Consider the following 7,093-nt stretch of genomic DNA (forward strand, 5'->3'; position numbering starts at 1 on the left):
CCCGGATCATTTACCCCATTCCCGCCTGGTCGTCGGAGGATTCCGCTTCCCCATTGGATCCACCTATTTACTCCCATCAACTGACCACCGCTGCCCGCTACGCCACCTGGATATATCTAACCATTCACTTTCACTTGTAAATAAATACTCACCTTCGTCCTACTCTCCTTGTCCTGGTCTGCTTCTGGGTTCGATTTTGAAGAAACCTGACAGTACAGACAGACAGGGATCAGACAGTGTACAGACAGACAGGAATCAGACAAACAGGCAGGGATCAGACAGTGTACAGACAGACAGGGATCAGACAAACAGGCAGGGATCAGACAAACAGGCAGGGATCAGACAGTGTACAGACAGACAGGGATCAGACAAACAGACAGAGATCAGACAGTGTACAGACAGACAGAGATCAGACAGTGTACAGACAGACAGGGATCAGACAGTGTACAGACAGACAGGGATCAGACAGTGTACAGACAGACAGTGTACAGACAGACAGGGATCAGACAGTGCACAGACAGACAGGGATCAGACAGTGTACAGACAGACAGGGATCAGACAGTGTACAGACAGACAGGGATCAGACAAACAGGCAGGGATCAGACAGTGTACAGACAGACAGGGATCAGACAAACAGGCAGGGATCAGACAGTGTACAGACAGACAGGGATCAGACAGTGTACAGACAGACAGGGATCAGACAAACAGGCAGGGATCAGACAGTGTACAGACAGACAGGGATCAGACATTGTGCAGACAGACAGGGATCAGACAGTGTGCAGACAGACAGGGATCAGACAGTGTACAGACAGACAGGAATCAGACAAACAGGCAGGGATCAGACAGTGTACAGACAGACAGTGTACAGACAAACAGGCAAGGATCAGACAGTGTACAGACAGACAGTGTACAGACAGACAGGGTTCAGACAGTGTACAGACAGACAGGGATCAGACAGTGTACAGACAGACAGGGATCAGACAAACAGGCAGGGATCAGACAGTGTACAGACAGACAGGGATCAGACAGTGTACAGACAGATAGTGTACAGACAGACAGGGATCAGACAAACAGGCAGGGATCAGACAGTGTACAGACAGACAGACAGGGATCAGACAGTGTACAGACAGACAGGGTTCAGACAGTGTACAGACAGACAGGGATCAGACAGTGTACATACAGACAGGGATCAGACAAACAGGCAGGGTTCAGACAGTGTACAGACAGACAGGGATCAGACAAACAGACAGACAGACAGACAGACAGACAGACAGACAGACAGGGTTCAGACAGTGTACAGACAGGCAGGGATCAGACAAACAGGCAGGGATCAGACAGTGTACAGACAGACAGGGATCAGACATTGTGCAGACAGACAGGGATCAGACAGTGTGCAGACAGACAGGGATCAGACAGTGTGCAGACAGACAGGGATCAGACAGTGTACAGACAGACAGGGATCAGACAGTGTACAGACAGACAGGGATCAGACAGTGTACAGACAGCAGACAGGAGGGAACAATAAGGGAAGACCTGCATGGTGTTCCTCAGATCAACAACTCAAAGAGGGAACAAAAGGGTTCCATACTTTTAACTTTGATTCATCCAGGTTAGCTAGACCATTTGGTATTTGTAAACATGCACAAATGCCTACAGACACATTATATCTCAATGCTAACCACACACACACACACACATTATATCTCAATGCTAACCACACACACACACACACACACGTTATATCTCAATGCTAACCACACACACACACACACACACACACACACACACACACACACACACACATTATATCTCAATGCTAACCACACACACACACACACACACACGTTGTATCTCAATGTTAACACGCCACAATGGTTTTGCTCAACAATTCATTAGAGAGTCTTTATGGTACTGTAATATATCTGTAATATATCTGTAATATGGCTGTAATATGTCTGTAATATATCTGTAATATATCTGTAATACGTCTGTAATATGTCTGTAATATGTCTGTAATATATCTGTAATATATCTGTAATATGTCTGTAATATGTCTGTAATATATCTGTAATATGTCTGTAATATGTCTGTAATATATCTGTAATATATATGTAATATGTCTGTAATATGTCTGTAATATATCTGTACTATGTCTGTACTATATCTGTAATATGTCTGTAATGTATCTGTAATATATCTGTAATATATCTGTAATATGTCTGTAATATGTCTGTAATATATCTGTAATATGTCTGTAATATGTCTGTAATATATCTGTAATATATATGTAATATGTCTGTAATATGTCTGTAATATATCTGTAATATGTCTGTACTATATCTGTAATATGTCTGTAATGTATCTGTAATATGTCTGTAATATGTCTGTAATATGTCTGTAATGTATCTGTAATATGTCTGTAATATGTCTGTAATATGTCTGTAATATATCTGTAATATGTCTGTAAAATATCTGTAACATGTCTGTAACATATCTGTAATATATATGTAATTTATCTGTAATATGTCTGTAATATGTCTGTAATATGTCTGTAAAATATCTGTAACATGTCTGTAACATGTCTGTAATATATCTGTAATATGTCTGTAATATGTCTGTAATATATCTGTAATATATATGTAATATGTCTGTAATATGTCTGTAATATATCTGTACTATGTCTGTACTATATCTGTAATATGTCTGTAATGTATCTGTAATATATCTGTAATATATCTGTAATATGTCTGTAATATGTCTGTAATATATCTGTAATATGTCTGTAATATGTCTGTAATATATCTGTAATATATGTAATATGTCTGTAATATGTCTGTAATATATCTGTGATATGTCTGTACTATATCTGTAATATGTCTGTAATGTATCTGTAATATGTCTGTAATATGTCTGTAATATGTCTGTAATGTATCTGTAATATGTCTGTAATATGTCTGTAATATGTCTGTAATATATCTGTAATATGTCTGTAAAATATCTGTAACATGTCTGTAACATATCTGTAATATATATGTAATTTATCTGTAATATGTCTGTAATATGTCTGTAATATGTCTGTAAAATATCTGTAACATGTCTGTAACATGTCTGTAATATATCTGTAATATGTCTGTAATGTATCTGTAATATGTCTGTAATATGTCTGTAATATATCTGTAATATATCTGTAATATGTCTGTAAAATATCTGTAATATATCTGTAATATGTCTGTAATATGTCTGTAATATGCGTCCCTCCTACAATCATGGTATAGGTTAACATGGGTCTCATTTGTCTGGGTTATAAGGTATGTCATTCCTCTCTCCATCCTGGTCCTGCTGTTGCTGGGTAACTGGGTGGTCCTGTAGTTAGGGGGTTGTGTGGCTCTGTAGTTAGGGCGTTGGGTGGCTCTGTGGTTAGGGGGTTGGGTGGCTCTGTAGTTAGGGGGTTGGGTGGCTGGGTAACTGGGTGGCTCTGTAGTTAGGGGGTTGGGTGGCTCTGTAGTTAGGGGGTTGGGTGGCTGGGTAACTGGGTGGCTCTGTAGTTAGGGGGTTGGGTGGTCCTGTAGTTAGGGGGTTGGGTGGCAGGGTAACTGGGTGGTCCTGTAGTAAGGGGGTTGGGTGGCTCTGTAGTTAGGGGTTGGGTGGCTCTGTAGTTAGGGAGTTGGGTGGCTCTGTAGTTAGGGGGTTGGGTGGCTGGGTAACTGGGAGGTCCTGTAGTTAGGTGGGTGGGTGGCTCTGTAGTTAGGGGGTTGGGTGGCTCTGTAGTTAGGGGTTTGGGTGGCTGGGTAACTGGGTGGTCCTGTAGTTAGGGGGTTGGGTGGCTGGGTAACTGGGTGGTCCTGTAGTTAGGAGTTTGGGTGGATCTGTAGTTAGCGAGTTGGGTGGCTCTGTAGTTAGGGGGTTGGGTGTCTGGGAAACTGGGTGGTCCTGTAGTTAGGGGGTTGGGTGGCTCTGTAGTTAAGGGGTTGGGTGGCTCTGTAGTTAGGGGGTTGGGTGGCTGGGTAACTGGGTGGCTCTGTAGTTAGGGGGTTGGGTGGCTGGGTAACTGGGTGGCTCTGTAGTTAGGGGGTTAGGTGGCTGGGTAACTGGGTGGTCCTGTAGTTATGGGGTTGGGTGGCTGGGTAACTGGGTGGCTCTGTAGTTAGGGAGTTTCGTGGCTGGGTAATTGCGTGGTCCTGTAGATAGGGGGTTGGGTGGCTGGGTAACTGGGTGGTCCTGTAGTTAGGGGGTTGGGTGGCTCTGTAGTTAAGGGGTTGGGTGGCTCTGTAGTTAGGGGGTTGGGTGGATGGGTAACTGGGTGGCTCTGTAGTTAGGGGGTTGGGTGGCTGGGTAACTGGGTGGCTCTGTAGTTAGGGGGTTAGGTGGCTGGGTAACTGGGTGGTCCTGTAGTTATGGGGTTGGGTGGCTGGGTAACTTGGTGGCTCTGTAGTTAGGGTGTTGGTTGGCTGGGTAACTGGGTGGTCCTGTAGTTAGGGGGTTGGGTGGCTCTGTAGTTAAGGGGTTGGGTGGCTCTGTAGTTAGGGGGTTGGGTGGCTGGGTAACTGGGTGGCTCTGTAGTTAGGGGGTTGGGTGGCTGGGTAACTGGGTGGCTCTGTAGTTAGGGGGTTAGGTGGCTGGGTAACTGGGTGGTCCTGTAGTTATGGGGTTGGGTGGCTGGGTAACTGGGTGGCTCTGTAGTTAGGGAGTTTCGTGGCTGGGTAATTGCGTGGTCCTGTAGATAGGGGGTTGGGTGGCTGGGTAACTGGGTGGTCCTGTAGTTAGGGGGTTGGGTGGCTCTGTAGTTAAGGGGTTGGGTGGCTCTGTGGTTAGGGGGTTGGGTGGATGGGTAACTGGGTGGCTCTGTAGTTAGGGGGTTGGGTGGCTGGGTAACTGGGTGGCTCTGTAGTTAGGGGGTTAGGTGGCTGGGTAACTGGGTGGTCCTGTAGTTATGGGGTTGGGTGGCTGGGTAACTTGGTGGCTCTGTAGTTAGGGTGTTGGTTGGCTGGGTAACTGGGTGGTCCTGTAGTTAGGGGGTTGGGTGGCTGGGTAACTGGTTGGCTCTGTAGTTAGGGTGTTGGGTGGCTGGGTAACTGGGTGGTCCTGTAGTTAGGGGGTTGTGTTTCTCTGTAGTTAGGGGGTTGGGTATCTCTGTAGTTAGGGGGTTGGGTGGCTGGGTAACTAGGTGGTCCTGTAGGTAGGGGGTTGGGTGGCTGGGTAACTGGGAGGCTCTCTAGTTAGGGGGTTAGGTGGCTGGGTAACTGGGTGGTCCTGTAGTTATGGGGTTGGGTGGCTGGGTAACTTGGTGACTCTGTAGTTAGGGGGTTGGGTGGCTGGGTAACTGGGTGGTCCTGTAGTTAGGAGGTTGGGTGGCTGGGGAACTGGTTGGCTCTGTAGTTAGGGGGTTGGGTGGCTGGGCAACTGGGTGGCCCTGTAGTTACGGGGTTGGGTGGCTGGGTTACTGGGTGGTCCTGTTGTTAGGGGGTTGGGAGGCGGGGTAACTGGGTGGTCCTGTAGTTAGGGGGTTGGTTGGCAGGGTAACTGGGTGGCTCTGTAGTTACAGGGTTGGGTGGATGGGTAACTGGGTGGTCCTGTAGTTAGGGGGTTGTGTGGCTCTGTAGTTAGGGCGTTGGGTGGCTCTGTGGTTAGGGGGTTGGGTGGCTCTGTAGTTAGGGGGTTGGGTGGCTGGGTAACTGGGTGGCTCTGTAGTTAGGGGGTTGGGTGGCTCTGTAGTTAGGGGGTTGGGTGGCTGGGTAACTGGGTGGCTCTGTAGTTAGGGGGTTGGGTGGTCCTGTAGTTAGGGGGTTGGGTGGCAGGGTAACTGGGTGGTCCTGTAGTAAGGGGGTTGGGTGGCTCTGTAGTTAGGGGTTGGGTGGCTCTGTAGTTAGGGAGTTGGGTGGCTCTGTAGTTAGGGGGTTGGGTGGCTGGGTAACTGGGAGGTCCTGTAGTTAGGTGGGTGGGTGGCTCTGTAGTTAGGGGGTTGGGTGGCTCTGTAGTTAGGGGTTTGGGTGGCTGGGTAACTGGGTGGTCCTGTAGTTAGGGGGTTGGGTGGCTGGGTAACTGGGTGGTCCTGTAGTTAGGAGTTTGGGTGGATCTGTAGTTAGCGAGTTGGGTGGCTCTGTAGTTAGGGGGTTGGGTGTCTGGGAAACTGGGTGGTCCTGTAGTTAGGGGGTTGGGTGGCTCTGTAGTTAAGGGGTTGGGTGGCTCTGTAGTTAGGGGGTTGGGTGGCTGGGTAACTGGGTGGCTCTGTAGTTAGGGGGTTGGGTGGCTGGGTAACTGGGTGGCTCTGTAGTTAGGGGGTTAGGTGGCTGGGTAACTGGGTGGTCCTGTAGTTATGGGGTTGGGTGGCTGGGTAACTGGGTGGCTCTGTAGTTAGGGAGTTTCGTGGCTGGGTAATTGCGTGGTCCTGTAGATAGGGGGTTGGGTGGCTGGGTAACTGGGTGGTCCTGTAGTTAGGGGGTTGGGTGGCTCTGTAGTTAAGGGGTTGGGTGGCTCTGTAGTTAGGGGGTTGGGTGGATGGGTAACTGGGTGGCTCTGTAGTTAGGGGGTTGGGTGGCTGGGTAACTGGGTGGTCCTGTAGTTATGGGGTTGGGTGGCTGGGTAACTTGGTGGCTCTGTAGTTAGGGTGTTGGTTGGCTGGGTAACTGGGTGGTCCTGTAGTTAGGGGGTTGGGTGGCTCTGTAGTTAAGGGGTTGGGTGGCTCTGTAGTTAGGGGGTTGGGTGGCTGGGTAACTGGGTGGCTCTGTAGTTAGGGGGTTGGGTGGCTGGGTAACTGGGTGGCTCTGTAGTTAGGGGGTTAGGTGGCTGGGTAACTGGGTGGTCCTGTAGTTATGGGGTTGGGTGGCTGGGTAACTGGGTGGCTCTGTAGTTAGGGAGTTTCGTGGCTGGGTAATTGCGTGGTCCTGTAGATAGGGGGTTGGGTGGCTGGGTAACTGGGTGGTCCTGTAGTTAGGGGGTTGGGTGGCTCTGTAGTTAAGGGGTTGGGTGGCTCTGTGGTTAGGGGGTTGGGTGGATGGGTAACTGGGTGGCTCTGTAGTTAGGGGGTTGGGTGGCTGGGTAACTGGGTGGCTCTGTAGTTAGGGGGTTAGGTGGCTGGGTAACTGGGTGGTCCTGT

Source organism: Oncorhynchus mykiss, chromosome 7 (genome assembly GCF_057628025.1).
Source record: "Oncorhynchus mykiss isolate SJ-2025 chromosome 7, ASM5762802v1, whole genome shotgun sequence".
Taxonomy (NCBI): domain Eukaryota; kingdom Metazoa; phylum Chordata; class Actinopteri; order Salmoniformes; family Salmonidae; genus Oncorhynchus; species Oncorhynchus mykiss.